Genomic DNA, 16,933 nt, shown 5'->3' on the forward strand with positions numbered 1-16,933 from the left:
GAGGTCTTGGCGAGCAGGATTAAGGAAAACCCCAAGGCATTCTACAAGTACGTGAAGAGAAAGAGGATAAGACATGAGAGAATAGGACCAATATAGTGACAGTGGAAAAGTGTGTATGAGGAGGTAGCAGAGATACTTAATGAATACTTTGCTTCAGTATTCACTACGGTAAAGGATCTTGGCAATTGTAGGGATGACTTACAGCAGACTGAAAAGATTGAGCATATAGACATTAAGAAAGAGGTTGTGCTGGAACTTTTGGAAAGCATCAAGTTGGATAAGTCACCGGGACTGGATGAGATATACCACAGGCTACTGTTGGAGGTGAGGGAGGAGATAGCTGAGCCTCTGGCGATGATCTTTGCATCATCAGTGGGGACGAGGAGGTTCCAGAGGATTGGAGGTTTGCAGATGTTGTTCCCTTATTCAAGAAAGGGAGTAGAAATAGCCCAGGGAATTATAGACCAGTGAGTCTTACTTCAGGGGTTGGTAAGTTGATGGAGAAGATTCTGAGAGGCAGGATTTATGCACATTTGGAGAGGCATAATATGATTAGGAATAGACAGCATGGCTTTGTTAAAGGCAGGTCGTGGCTCCTGAGCCTGATTGAATTTTTTGAGGATGTGACTAAGCACATTGATGAAAGTAGAGTAGTAGATGTAATGGATTTCAGCAAGGCATTTGATAAAGTACCCCATGCACGACCTATTGAGAAAGTAAGGAGGCATGGGATTCAAAGGGAGCTTGCTTTGTGGATCCAGAACTGGCTTGCCTACAGAAGGCAAAGAGTGATTGTAGGCGGGTCATATTCTGCATGGAGGTAGGTGACCAGTGGTGTGCCTTAGGAATCTGTTCTGGGACCCCTTCTCTTTGTGATCTTTATAAATGACCCAGATGAGGAAGTGGAGGGATGAATTAGTAAATTTGTTGATGATACAAAGGTTGGGGGTGTTGTGAATCGTGTGAAGGGCTGTCAGAAGTTACAGTGGGACATCAATAGGATGCAAAACTGAGTTGAGAAGCGGCGGATGGAGTTCAACCCAGATAAGTGTGAGGTGGTTCATTTTGGTAGGTCAAATATGATGGCAGAATATAGTATTAATGGTAAGACTCTTGGCGGTGTGGAGGATCAGAGGGATCTTGGGGTCCGAATCCATAGAATACTCAAAGCTGTTGCGCAGGTTGACTCTGTGGTTAAGAAGGCATACGGTGTATTGGCCTTCATCAACTGTGGGATTGAGTTCAAGAGCCGAGAGGTAATGTTACGGCTACATAGGACCCTGGTCAGACCACACTATGCTCAGTTCTTGTCACCTCACTACAGGAAGAATGCAGAGGAGATTTACAAGGATGTTGCCTGGATTGGGGAGCATGCCTTATGAGAATAGGTTGAGTGAATTCGGCCTTTTCTCCTTGGAGTTACAAAGGATGAGAAGTGACCTGATAGAGGTGTATAAGATGATGGGAGGCATTGATCATGTGGATAGTTACAGGCTTTTCCCTAGGGCTGAAATGGCTAACACAAGAGGGCACAGTTTTAAGGCATTTGGAAGTAGGTACAGAGGAGATATCAGGGGTAAGTTTTTTACGCAGAGAGTGGTGAGTGCATGGAATGGGCTGCCGGCGACGGTGGTGGAGGTGGATACAATTTTAAGATACTCTTGGATAAGTGCATGGAGCTTAGTAAAATAGAGGGCTGTGGCTGTAATTTCTAAAGTAAGTACATGTTCAGCACAGCATTTTGGGTCAAAGGACCTGTATTGTGCTGTAGGTTTTCTATGTTTCTATATTTATATAAATAAGATGCCTGAGGTACTCAGCAGGTCATGCATTCAACATTTTGGATCTTAAAACATTGACTTGTCCATTTCCTCCCTCAGATGCTGCTTGGTTTACAGAGTTCTGCCAGCATCTTCGTTGTTGCTCTAGATTTCAGAAACTGCACTCCCTGGTGTCTCCATGTGAAAACAGATGCAAATTGTTTAAAGAGTCACCAAAGAACCCAGCCCGAGGACCTCAGGCATGCCAGGAAGCAGAATGTGCTGGATCCATTCTGGGAAGATTCGTTACTCGCCTGACCTTTCCTCTCCCACCACTGACTGGTCTACCTGATCAGATCTCTGTTTTCTTCTCAGGACACTTAGACGACCTGCTCCAGTGGACAGTCTACTTTTCAAATACTCCAGGTTCAGTTTGTTGGATCCTGATGCTTTTGCAATCCAAAGGCTTTTTTGGAAGTCAAGAATGAGCGATAAAATTTGTTGCTTACAATGAAGAAAAAGCCTCAAGGGAACCTGGAAAAGAGAACAATGAGTTGTGGTTTTCTCATACCAAACTAGAGATAACAGAAATTCCACTGAGAACAAACAGGTTACTAATAAGATAGACAGATTCAAGTAACATGACACCTTCTATTGAAACTGAGGTCTCTAGAACAATACAGAGACAACTGTACTGTAATTACTGGAAAATTCACTGAACAATTACATGTATATAGGTGATTATATAAAAATACGAGCAAGCCTGGGAAAATTAAACTGCAAGAAAAATGACAATTCTACAGCCAAATCCAACAAGTTCACCATGTTTTGTTGAAGTATCATTTTACAGATAATTTGAATATAAGCTCTTATGACAAGAATCACATATACAAGTTTGAGTGCATTAGCCATTCATACATTTCAGCAGATAGCAAGCAATTCATCTGAAGGCATCCAGCATGTTGATTGAGTTATGTTAGGAGCTCGCTGTGAGAAATTGCTACAAGCGCAGGGCAAAACTAAGAGCAGATCCTGACATTTGTTGGCCGATATTGCTGGCTCTGGGATAAGGGATTTAACTCCACAAATACCAGGTGACACACTGACACTAGACTCCAATAATTTGACCTCGGAAAGAGCTTCTATCTGAAAGATAATCACTTGGCCACAAACATTCACCTGTACAACAGTGCTGTGACTCTCGGAACCTTCACAGCACTTCAGAGAGTGCGCCAACCTGCTTACACAATTTCACATGACAAAGCCTATTGACTTCAAAGCCATCTGACTGAACGTAGCTACCCGACTGCAAGTACAAGTCTTAAAATAAATGAAATAAGGGGACATAAATCAATTAGACTAAATTATTGTTCTGTACTTTGAAATTCAAAGACCTCAACTGCCCTTTTCTGTCTTGATTTCTATGCATCCAAGGTCATACAGAACTATTCAGGAGATTTAGAAACAACCAACTACATATACTCTGGGCACATAAGTTTTTTTGTTCGAGTGAAGGGATTTGGGGGTCGATGTATCTGTTCTGTTTTGTTTTTTTTTATGCGGGGAGGGGGATTTGGGAGTGGATGTGCCTGTTCCAGTTTTGTTAGTTTTTTGCGTGGGAGGAGGGGTTTGGGGGTCAATGTGCATGTCCTTGCGAGGAGGGATTTAGGGGTTGATGTGTCTGTTCCACTTTGTTCAGTTTTGTTTGTGCGGGACAAGAGATTCGGGGGTTGATGTGCTTGTTCTGTTTTGTTCAGTACTTATGTGGGAGAAGGGATCTGGGGGTCGATGTGCCTGTTCCGTTTCTGTTAGTTGCTTTGTGCGGGGAGGAGGGATTTGGGGTGGGGGTTGACGATCATGCTGCCATCCTTTTCTCTCTTGGTTTCATGGCTACCCGGAGAAGAAGAATTTCAGAGTTGTCTGCTTTGATAATAAATGAACATTTGAAACAACCACTTTTACACTAATCCTGCACTAACATGTTTTATTCTTCCCATGTTCTCATCAGGAAACATCCATCATTTCTGTTCATACAAGGGACAATTTATAATGGCCAAGTAACCAACCAACTAGCATGCCTTTGGACTGTGGGAGGAAATGGGCGTGCTCAGGGAAATCCATGCGGGAGAACATACAATCTCCATACAAGTAGCTCCAGAGGTCAGGGTTGAACCTGAGTCTCTGGTGCTGTGAGGCAATGGCTCTCTACTTGCTGCTCTGCTGAGAAGCTCCAAGAAGCCTTGATTCTAAACTCCTGTCCCTCGTATTTGTGGAAATCCAGTGAAATGCACGAAGAGTTTGCGTTCTTTTTCCAGGTGTGTTGCTAAAGGTACCTTGGGGACTCATGAGACCCAGAACTCCTAAGTTCCAATCTCAATGGAAAACCCTATTCCGAAAATGTCTACCATTCACCAAAAGATTGCAGCTGTGGGAATCTAGAGTGACAACAATCTGGTCCTGATGTAGGTACTCAACCCAAAAAAAACTGACAACTTCTTTCTCCTCACAGGTGCTGCCTGACCCGCTGAGTCAGACTGTTTGCTGCTCTAAAAAAAATCCCAATCTCCCTGCAGTACCTGTGATTTCTGCAGGTGGTACTGTGATCAGAACCAGGCAAATGCAGTGCGGCTGGTTCCAGATTTAATAAAGCACGAGTTTTCTTTGTTATCATTCACACAGACTGTAACGAGATTCTGCTGTTTGCCTTGTTCATTATAAAATGTATTTCCATTGGCATCAATCCAATTTGCTGTGCTTTCTCCCTACCTCTGAGTTAATGGCTGGGACATGAGGAGCAATGCCTAAAGATTGGCTGCCATTAGTCGTGTTAGTTATTTATTTATGTGTTTGTTTGTTTACTTATTTATTGAGATACAGCGCAGGATAGGCCTTTGAAACGCTTCGCCCAGCAACCTCCAATTTAACCCTAGCCTGATCACGGAGCAATTTACAACGACCAATTAACCTACCAACTGAAACGTCTCTAGAGTGTGAGAGGAAACCCATGTGGTCATGGGGAGGACGTACAAACTCCTTACAAGCAGTGGAGGGAATTGAACCCTGGTCGGTGGTAATGTAAAGCATTGTGCTAGCCACTACACTACTGTACCATACCGTACACTGATTCCACTTCATTGACTGCCTTTCTGTGGATAATTTTGAAGCCCAATTAATTTTAAAAATTAACTATTAATTATAATATTGATTACTAATGAATAATTCAGCTGCTGTTTTCTCTCAGTATTTCCATTGCTTTCCCACTCAGTCAGATACTTCTAATAACTTCCAACATCATTCCTTCTAGTAAATGCATTGTATCTGTCCGTTCCACACACACCTTCATTCCCCTGCTATCCTTTCCAAACCTGACCAAACACCACTACCACGCCTTCACACAGCCCTGCCAGGCTGAAAAATTAGATCCATTGTCATTGGCTTGCTTTGAGTTTTGCAAGACTATTCACTGTATTTTTAAGACACGAGAGACGGGAGATGCTGGAATATGGAGCAACAAACAAAATATAGAAGCTGCTGGAGGAACTCGGTGGGTTAAGCAACGTCTATGGAGGGAAAGGAATTGTCAGTGTTTTGGATCCGCACACTGAAGCAGGGTCTCAGCCTGACACATCAGCAATTTCTCTCCGCTCAAAGATGTTGCTCGGTCTGCTGAGCTCCTCTAGGACATGGTTTTCTTTGCCTCACTGTGTGTTAATGCAGGTATCATTACTGTCTCAGCCTAAAGTGCATTCATATCCCCCCCCCCCACCTTCACTTCCACTCATCAAAAGGAGAAAGTCTGCAGACACTGGAAATCCAAAGCAACACACACAAAATGCTGGAGGAACTCAGCAGGTCGGGCAGCATCGATGGAAAAGAGTAAACAGTCAACGTTTTGGGCTGAGTCCCTTCTTCGGGAAATGAGAGGATGTCAGAATAAAAAGGCGGTGGGGGGAGGGGGGAGCAGGCTAGCTGGAAGGTGATAGGTGAAGCCAAGGTCAAGGGCTGGAGAAGAAAGAATCTGATAGGAGAGGAGAGTGGACCATAGGGAAGGAGGAGGGGGACCCAGGAGGAAGTAATAGACAGATGAGAAGAAGTGAAAGGCCAGAGTGGGAAATGGAGGAAGGGGGGTGAGGGAAATTTGTTTACTGGAAGGAGAAATTGATATTCATGCCATCAGGTTGGAAAGTACCCTGGTGTCGCTTCTCTATCCTAAGGGTGGGCGCATCTTGGCATGGATTTCGGAATGGGAATAGGCTGCCCAAACCCTTTTCTGTGTTCTTATTATATCTGGACTCAACCACTCCAATATACTCTAGCCTAGATGCTTTCATTCCACAAACAATCACAACAAGAACAATTGAAACACTGCTGCTGGTGACTGCACTTGTACCAAATCACATTAATCTTCTCCACCCAACAACCCCCCCCACACACACCCACCACCATGCTTGCTGATCAATAGCAGTTCCTTCCCCACAAACCCCTCAAAATTCATGGGAAGGATAAGTGAACCAATATCCTCCTCCATGCCAACGTTTCCAGAATTGAGACTCTGATTACACTCAGACTACGACACTGGACTTTCCATGTTCCACAAAAGAGTCCCAAAAAAGAGTCCCTATTTCGAGCTCTGCCACAGGAAGATGTTACCAGACAAATAGAGTGAAAGATGGAGTGTAACATAGAATATAGAACTTTTCAGCACTGTACAGATCGTTCAGCCCACAATATTATGCCAATCTCTTAATTTACTTCAACATCAATCTAATCCTTCGCTTCTAACAGCCCATATCTCTCCATTTCTCTTTCATCCATGTGCCTTCCTAAGGAGTTATTAAATGTTCCTATCAGCTTCTACTACCAGTTTTTGCAGTACTTTCCAGGCACCTACCATTCTGTGTAAAAATCCTACTTGACATCACACCCTAAACTTTCCCTCCACTTACCTTAAACTGATGTCCTCTGCTGTTAGCACTGGCAGCCACTCTAGCTATAAGACTTACAATCTTCACACCTTCACAGTTCCTAGGAACCCTCAGCCTATGAATGCTCAACCTGGAGGAGAAGAATTCATGATGAGAATCTCAAGACAATGCACCAGGGGCACAAAGTAACCACTTCCTCTGTCCAGGAAATGTCCGTCCCATCACAGGACTCAGTGCTGAGTCGGGCACCAGAGTGGAAGGACAGGACTGCCAGCATCTGTCCTCCGCACTTTTATGATGCCCAAGTTTCTATGATGGACTTGTAGCTCTTTATGGAACTGCCTTCCAGAGAAAAATACAATGCAGTTTAATATTACCATTTGATGTTATGCTGCATTGTTTTATGACATTTTTCTTGACAAAATGTACTCCAGGTGTGTCAACTCTACAGAAGAAAGACAAGGACATCAAACGCCTGGATGGAGTCCCGGTCCATGACAAGGAAATAGTCAACATGAAGCTCCCTCTATCTCCTGTTGTGTGGTAACCCACCAACACCCCACCCTCCCACTCACCTCCACCCCGGTGCTGTCAGAGGACAGCAACAGGCCTTTCAGCCTATCCTGCCCGTGCACCCATTATACAATAGACGATAGACAATAGGTGCAGGAGTAGGCCATTCGGCCCTTCGAGCCAGCACCACCAGTACCATCTTGGCCAACCCCTTTTATCTGCATTTAGCCCATGACCTTGTTGCTGCTGCTTGTGTTACTCTGCTGAACCTTGTGGGCAGGCACTGGAATGTGTGACGACACCTGCAGGCCGCCCCCAGTTCATCTTTCCGTTGTGTTGGTTGCTAACACGAATGATGCAGCTCACTGTATATTTCGATGTACAATGGATGTATCCATTAATCACAATCGGAAACTTAAATCATAGGCAACTTGCATCTTTCTCTGGAGTATTCAGAGCCCCCTGGATTCTGTAAATCTCACTGGGCTATCAAATCACATAGTGGTCATATGGGGGGCGGGGGTTATTGGCTTGCTGCTGCTTGTGGATGGGAGGGGGGAACTGGAGGTGGCTTTGGGGTTCCAATGTTTTAAATATCATTCATTCTTCGGAGCACTCCTCTGCTTTCATGGATGTTTGCAAAGAAAAATAAATTCAGGGTGTATATTATATACAGTTCTCTGACATTGAATGTACCTATTGACTAAAAATCTGAAGTGAGATATATCATGAGAGTCACAGCTAGAGGGGGGAGTAAATGGGAAATTTACACCAACTCCTGAACAAAACCCCAATGCAACAGTACTCCAAAAGATTGTAGATCTGCTCCAGGTACCTGTCCCTCTCCCATCTCAGGCACACTGCCTGGTTTGCACCTTTTCCCACACCAAGAATGTTGGACACAAAGATGTTTTTGAATTGTAACTATAAACAAAGCCAATGTGTTGTTAATCATTTTGTCTCACTCTGAGACTCTCGCTATCTGAAATAAAACAAAAGCACCCTGCAGTGTGAAGTTATAAAATTTTATTGCTCTCCCTTCTGCCATCACCCACCCCACCAGATGGTTGAAGGAAAAAAAGTAGAAGACTTCAACACTGAGTGGGGGGAAGCTGTTGATATGCAAGGCTCAGTCTGCACTTTTTCTGAGCTGCAATTATTTACAGTGCTTGCGGTGGAGTCAAATCTTGTTCCAGTTTGCAGTTTACTTAAAAGGGACTCGAATGATGCAGTGCTGGAAGCACTTTCCTGAAATTCCAACCTGCACTTCACAAAACATGTGGTCATTTATGCTGGGAATGGGCTCCAATTGATCTTCAGTTCTTTTACTCTGTTCAATTTTGAGACTTCTGTTGTTATAAAGTAATAGAACACAGAAGCAGGCTCTTCAGCCCAGCATACATGCTGACCAACGTGCCCACCTAAGCTTATCCTATGTGCTTGGAGCTGGCCCATAAACCTCCATATCTTTCCTATCCATCTACTAGTTCAAATGTTGAGATTACACCCACCTCAACAACTTCCTTTTGAAACGTAAGAAGAGGTACAGTCGACGTTTCAGGCCGAGACCCTTCGTCAGGACTGACAAAGAACCTCGGCCCAAAACGTTGACTGTACCTTTTCCTAGAGATGCTGCCTGGCCTGCTGCATTCACCAGCAACCTTGATGTGTGTTGCTTGAATTTCCAGCGTCTGCAGAAGTCCTCGTGTTTGAGTCCTTTTGAAACGGTTTGTTTCATTGAACTGTTTCTCTTTGAACTTACTTCCATGGTTTTTCTTTGTTTTGTGGCTATCTGGAGAAGAAGAATCTCATATTGCATACATATTTTGATAATAAATGAACCTTTGCAAATATGCAAACTAGTATACTGTAGGATATTCACATGAAGATGTTCATAATTATTTTTGTGGGCTGTGTTAATACTTTTCATCAGAATCAGAAAAAGATTCAGATTTATAATCCCTTTCTGATATGATGTGAAATTTCTTGTTTCGCAGTAAAAAAATAAAATTACTATGAACTACAAATTAAATACGTGAGTCTTACATCAGTGGTGGACAAACTGTGAGAGAAAATTCTTAGAGACAGTATTTACAAACATTAGGAGAAATATAGCTTGATTAAGGATAGTCAGCATAGTTTTGCAAGGGGCAAATCATGTCTCACAGGCCTGACTGAATTCTTCAAGGAAGTGATAAACGAAATTGATGAAGGTAGAGCAGTGGATGTGGTACTGAATTCATGCAGCCAACTTCCCCTGCATCCCATGCCCCTGAATTTTTGAAAGAGCCTACCATGGGGAACCTTGTTGAATGCTTACTAAAACTGATACGAATCACATCCACTACTCCACCTACATCAATTTAACACAGCCCACAAACATTATTGTTGATGGATTAGATAAGAAGGTATATAATATTAAGTACTTTATTGATCCTTTGCTTTTTAAATCTTTTTATTAACTTTTCCAAGATTATAAACAAAATAACAATGTTGATACAAAGAGAATGGAATAATCTTATTGTTAATAAACATATACAGAAAAAATTTCAGATAACACAGATATAATAGACTTCCAAACTTATGATGTAATTAATCATAGAAAAAAAGAAATAAAAAGAAAAAAAATACAAAGAAAAACCCAAAAAACAAACAAACAAAAAAAAAAGAACTAAATACCAAACCTAAAAAAGCAAATGGAACAAAACAAGACTAGACCAATATCTTAAATCGAACAGGTTCAGTAATGTCGTCAAGTCCATTCCTCTATTCATGTATTTTAAGATAATACGAAGGACTCGGAAAGGTCAAATTACGTCATATGAAAGTGTTGAATAAATGGTTTCCAAGTCTCTTCAAATTTAACTGAAGGATCAAAAATATTACTTCTAATTTTTTATAAATTTAAACACAATATAGTTTGGGAAAACCATTGGAATGTAGTAGGAGGATTGGTCTCCTTCCAGTTCAATAAAATAGATCTTCTGGCCATTAAAGTAACAAATGCTATCATCCAACAGGCTGAAGAAGATAGAGATCTATGATTTACAATTGGCAATCCAAAAATTGCCATAATAGGATGGGGTTGTAAATCAAAATGCAGAACTGTTGAAATAATATCAAAAATATCTCTCCAATATTTTTCCACTTTATTGATCCTGAGTGGGAAATTCTTTCATTACAGCAGTAATATTTAAAAACACACTTAGCAGTGTGCAGATTTAACTAAAATTAAATTATAGAATAAGAATATAGACAATAATAATTTACCAATGTGCAATAATAATGTATGAAATAATAGAATAGAGACTATTGTACTATGATGAGTGTTCTCCTGTTGCACAGAGATGAACGGTTGTATAGGCTTATTGCATTTAGTAGGAAAGACTTTCTGTAATGATCCTGGTGACAGCGGAGCTGGGTGAGCCTGTTCGAAAGGGTGCTCCACTGTTTATTCAGTAGGTCATGGAGAGGATGTGCCAGATTGTCCATAATAGATAACAGTTTGTTTAGTGACTTCCTCTCTACCACTAACTCGAAAGGGTCCAGGTTGTGGCCAAGGATGGATCCAGTCTTTTTGATGAGTTTATTTAGTCTTTCTGTATCACCAGCGCTGATGCTGCTCCCCCAACATAAAGCCACATGGTGTGTTGGCCTTCTTTAGTCAGGGGATTGAGTTCCAGAGCTGCATGGTTGGTAATGTTGCAGCTCTAAAAGACTCTTGTTAGATCATACTAGGAGTCCAGGAGTATTGTGTTCCGTCCTGGACGCTTCATTATAGAAAGCATGTGGAAACTTTAGAAAGGGTGCAGTGGAGATTTACTTGGACACTTCCTGGATTACAGGGTATGGTTTATGAAGAAATGTTGAGTGAGTTAGGGCTTTTCTCTTTGGAGCAAAGGAGGATGAGAGGTAACTTAATAGAGGCGTACTTAATAGAGTGGACAGCCAGCATCTATTTCCCAGGGCAGAAATGGTCTAATTTTAAGGTGAGCGAAGGAAGGTATAGGGGATGATGTCAGAGTTAGAATTTTTTTATTGTGGGCTGTAGCAGTCCATTTCAGTGCCAAATGATTCTATCATTGTATGATATCCAGAGATATTAAAGTTACATTTCAGCACAAAAAATTCCTAATTGAGCAAATTCCTGGTTTTGACTGCACCCTAAGTGAAAGTGCGTAAGGGTAAGTGAAAAACAATCTGTGCTGGAAATCATAAATACAAACCAATCCTTGTTAATCCATCTCTATCTGGGACCATGGGATCAGGTACAGACCAATTGCTTCTTAAAAACACCTACTTTCTTTTTTTCTAGTACTTTTCCTTCAGTTTGAAATTTTCAAATTATCTGACTTTTCTGAGGGAGAGATTTCTAGATTTGCTCTAATTTTTTGTGTGGACCTGTTTCTTGTTGTCACCCATGTTAAAATGTTAAGGTTTTCCCCACATGTCCCAGATTCCTCCATCAAGAAAAACACTTTCTTTCCATGTCCTCAAAAGTTTTAATCATCTAGAGCATGTCAATTAGGTAATTTTTGGCAATGCCCTGCTTTTGAAGGCACAATAAACTGCAAATGCTGGGATATGAAGCTGTTAAAAAAAACATATTGATGAAAGAACTCGGTGGATGAGGCAATATCTCTGAAGGGAAATGAATTAGGTATTGATATCCTTCAACAGTTTGCTTTTTACTTGGGTCCTGTGATTTAACCCTTTCAGAAGACAAAGCTAGGGTTCCTTCTTCTGGTTTTCACAAGGTACAAGATCTATATTCCTCAGGTGAGTTCAAAAGTGTAAGGGGAAGGGGAACTTAAATTTCCTGTACGTAACATGTCGCCAAAGACAAGACTTACTCCTGATCTGTTTTGTGTTATGCTGGGGAGACAAAAAAATGAATGTAAGTGTGGGAAAACTATCAATTGACTTGGAGAGATGAATTCATTGTGGAGGTGGAACTAAGGAGAGCCCCAATGATGGGAGTTAATTTCTTGTTATTCAGATCTATCTCGAGAGCCTCGGTGGACACTCTGTTCTGTGGCATTGCAGTTCCAAGTTCACTCAAGCATCATAAAACAAATACAAAAAATGCTAGAAATAGTCATCGGATCACGCCACATCCTTAGAAAGCAAAAAAAGTTAACATTTCAAGTCAATGACACTTCAACTGCACTGAGACGGAGAGTTTTGATGAAGGGCCTTCAACCTGAAATGTTAATTCTGTTTCTCTTTCCATCGATGCAGCCTGACCCAATGAGTATTTCCTGTATTTTTGTTCTTACTTTAGATTTCCAGCACTTGAAATTTTTTTTTTGATTTCACTTTTGGTTATTCAATTGAAACCTCTTTATACCGAGCACCTCTAGAGATGCAGCTTGTTAGTCCCTCGCTAACAGCCACTGGACTCAGCGGTGAGAAAAACATCTTTTTCAAACTCTATACGTCTAGGGTCAGTATGACTTGTGTCCCACCAAATCCGGGAAGTTAGGATGTCTCGATCACCCAAAACTGAACTGTGCGAATACTGCGTAAATACTGTCCCATGCAATTAGTGGTCGGCAAGAAATAACAGATCGTACACTGCATTCAATTATTAAGAAAGTATATTTACAAATATCAGCTTTATTGAACAGTTAGTAGGGAAAAAAATTAAAAAGTGCCCATAACAGTTAACCCAGTCCAAATATACACTTAAGTTAGAGCTCATCTTGAAGTTGTCTGTATCTCACATGCTGGACCTACAGTCTGCGTGAAAGCACACATCATCTTCTAAATATTGCTCAGAATCCACCTCGAACAAATGGGCTTCCCCCGTGGAAGTATTGGTCCTTCCTCCCTAAAGCCATTCATCTGCACAAAGCACCTTGTGCAACAGGAATGGCATCCTCAGCCATCTTCCCTCCTGTCTTCTCCCAGCTCCCGCCAGAAGGTCGTCACCGAAAACCTCTCCACCCAGCGTTCTCTAGAACCTTCTCCCAATTCCACCATCCTAATTGGCTGACACAGCATTCCTAAAGTGAACAACACAGCCCCTTATCTTTTGCTCAAACCCAAGCATACTAAAAGCAAAACAGACTGCCCTTACAGAACTGCTAAAATGAAATAACTACAGATTAGCCGTAAAAATCTTTACCAGAGCGTTACACAAGCATCAGTCTGCACGAGAATCAAACTGACCAAGAAGAAATAGGATTTAAAAATGAATATTACATATAATTCCAATGCTGCAATTTACAGGACTGTTACATCAAACTTTGGGAATCCAGACAAGTTTGAGGAATCAATGTTCAGATGACTCACTGGAGTCTTTTGTTCATATTGCATGAGCTTAAATAATCAGTATGCCCTTCCTTTAGTGAGAAGAACTTACCCCTACTTTTTCAATTGCTTACAGGCGTTGGCCTACTATTTTCCTCATGGAAACACACTTGGTATTTAATTTATTATTATCACATGTACTAAGGTACAGTGAAAAGATTTATTAATATGCCATCCAGATGGTCATTACATACATAAATACATTGAGGCAGTACAAAAGGAAAATAAAGCAGAATATAGTACTAGAATTAAAGAGAAAGTTCAAAGTTCAAAGGGCATTTATTATCAAATTATGTACACTTCATACAACATTGAGAATCATCTCCTTACGGGCAGCCACAAAACACAGAAACCCATTAAAACAAAAGACCATCGAACACCAAATGTGCAGAGAGAAAAAAACAAATCATGCAAACAATAAAAATCAGCAAGTCACATTCAGTACTGAAGTTCATGAAAGTGAGTCCACAACCGATTCAAAAGCCCGTTAGTTGCAGGCCACAGCCTCAGTTCAGTGCAGAAACGAGCAAACCTCATGGAGCAGCAAGCTGATCTGTCCCAGGGTAGTTAAAACCCCCGGGCCTGATGAGGTGTACCCTGGGATCTGGGAATACAGGTACATAATTGGTTGAAAGCGGCTTCACAGGTAGATAGGGTTGTAAAGAAAGCTTTAGGCACATTGATCTTCATAAATCCAGGTATTGAGTACAGTAGATGGGATGTTACGTTGAAGTTGTATATAATGTTGGTGAGCTTAATTTGGAGTATTGTGTGCAGTTTTAGTCCCCTACCTACAGGAAAGATGTAAATAAGGCTGAAAGTGTACAGAGAAAATTTACAAGGATGTTGCCATTTCTGGAGGACCTGAGTTATAAGGAAAGATTGAATAGGTTAGGACTTCATTCCTTGGTACATAGAAAACTGAGAGGAAATTTGATAGAGATATACAAAATTAGGAGGGATAAGGATAGGGTAAATGCAAGCAGCCTTTCTCTATTGAGGTTGCGTGGGATTACAACCAGAAGTCATGGATTAAAGGTGAAAGGTGAAGTACTTAAGGGGAAGATGGGGGGAAACTTGAGGGTCATGAGAGTGTAGAATAAGTTGCCAGCACAAGCTCGATTTCACCATTTAAGGGAAGTTTGGATAGGTGTATGGATGGTGGGTGTATGGAGGGCTATGGTCCCAGTGCAGATCAATGGGAGTAGGCAGTTTAAGTGGTTTTGGCATAGACTTGATGGGTCAAAAGGCTTGTTTCTGTGCTGTACTTTTCTGTGACTTTATGACTCTATTCCTTGCCTCCAGCCCTGACACCCTGATCTTCTCAATCTGGTCTGGTGCTTAAATCATCCAAACTTTGGGCTGTTCCTTGCTCTCAGACCTGGGTGTTGCTGCATCAATATGCTCTCAGGCCCAATTCCCACTGACCTGATTTGGCCTATATTTGACCTTTCCAGTTCAGCTCAGCGCCTAAATCAATCGACCCTCAGGTTTTTCCTCCCTCTCGGCCCCATGCTCTGCCTTGTCTTTTTGCCTTCCACGTTGAACTGCACCCAAGTCTATTCCAACAATAGCCATGCATCTGCTCTTTCCCCATTCTCTGGCCCAGACTCCACGCCTCAGTTCAGCATGTACATGCATCACCACAACCGGCCTGCACCTTCGAGACTTCAGTTCACACTACAAAAATGCCAGGTCCTACAGGCAATTCAAAAGCTCCGCTCTGACAGAGAAGTTGCAGGCTATTGTTTGCAGTGAGAAAAAGCGTGATTGATAAAAGTGCAGAGCAGGTAGACAAATAAGGTGCAAGGTTAGATTATGAGTTCAAGAGTTCATCTTAATCATACAAGAGTACCATTTAAGTCTTATATCAGTGGGATAAAACCTGTTCTTGAGCCTAGAGGTACATATCCTCAAGCTTTTGGTATCTTCTGCCCAGTGGAAATGAGGAGAAGAGAGAATGACAGGGGAGGAAGAGGTCTTTGATACTTTTGGCTGCTTTCTCAAGGTAGTGTACACAAAATCCCTGGAGGGAAGGTGGGAGGCTGATTCTTGTGAGAGGAAAATGCAAAGTACAAGCTCAGCCTTTCTCAAAAAGAGTTGGAGAAAATAATACTCCAGCAACTTTTGACTAGGGACCACTCCCATATTTTGATCCAGCCAATCACAACCTAGACCCAATAGAAAGCCTGTGATCCAGGCAACTCAAATCCCTCCAGCAGAAAGAAAGGAATGAGCCTGTGGTTACTTTCTACTTATCATCTTGAGAAAGGAACACATTGTATGTTTCTAATATTAATTCTAATATCGTCAGACTTAAGAATCTGAAAGTTGCAGCTGAAACTTTGATCACACCAGGTATTTCCAACTGCAATGGATGATCCCTCATTGCACGCGTGGGTCTTGAAACGGGACAAAGCTGCAGAGATTTGAACGTAATTAAATGTGGGTTGAAGGGTGAACAGTAAAACTGAAGAAAGCAGCTAACTGCTACAGGTCAAAGTGAAAGCTGAGAATGCATGCACCTTGTGTAAATTAAAATAGTGAAGCAGATGCTCGTTGATTAATGGTTTGCAGGTGATGACAGGATTACACTGGAACAGCACATATGCTGCTATTCAGGAAGCAGCTGTTTTTCCAATTCAAGTGTCTAAATTACATCTAAGTGGCAGTGGAATATTAAAAAAATCTGAACGTATAAATAAAGCATTTATGAAGATTTTTAATGATTATGCATGCAATATACAGGAGGATATAATAATCGTATTTAACAATTGAAAGCTGAGCTTACTCTAAAGCCAATTATCAGCTCCTGTTAAGTGAAGATCATGATTGTCATAAAATTATATTAATTATCCAGAATTTTGCTGGGAAGTACAGTCAATGATTCAGTGACACCGTTTCTTGCATAGTTTAATTATCATGGAAGATTGTTTCATACTTCACTGTGGAATGCAGAAATCACACAATGAGTCAGTGCAGATTACGTTCATGATAAAATCCAAACACCAAAATGGTCTTAATGATATGCATGCAGAGTAGAAAAGGACTGCACATTCCACCATTGTCACTGAACCTGCTATTATAGCTTCATGCAACATGCTTTCTCAGTCTTACAAGCCAGCAATATTTAGCTGGAAATATATACGTGTGGAAAAAAGTAATATTAAAGGTGCCTTGATATTGTAAGGTTCCAAGTCTCTGTTCACACTTTCGTTTTGTAATCCTTTTTGTGGCAAAGCAGGTGGTATTGCTACCTTGTAGCTCCAATGAGTTGAGTTTGATCTCAACTTCCAGCTCTGTCTGTGGGACATTTGCACCTTCCCCCTATGAAGGATTACCTAAATACACTGGTTCCTCCCACAGCCCAAAGGTGTGTTGGTTGGTAAGTTCATTAGATGTTGTAAAGTACTCCCAGAG

This window comes from Mobula birostris, chromosome 25, assembly GCF_030028105.1.
Source record: "Mobula birostris isolate sMobBir1 chromosome 25, sMobBir1.hap1, whole genome shotgun sequence".
NCBI classification, from domain to species: domain Eukaryota; kingdom Metazoa; phylum Chordata; class Chondrichthyes; order Myliobatiformes; family Myliobatidae; genus Mobula; species Mobula birostris.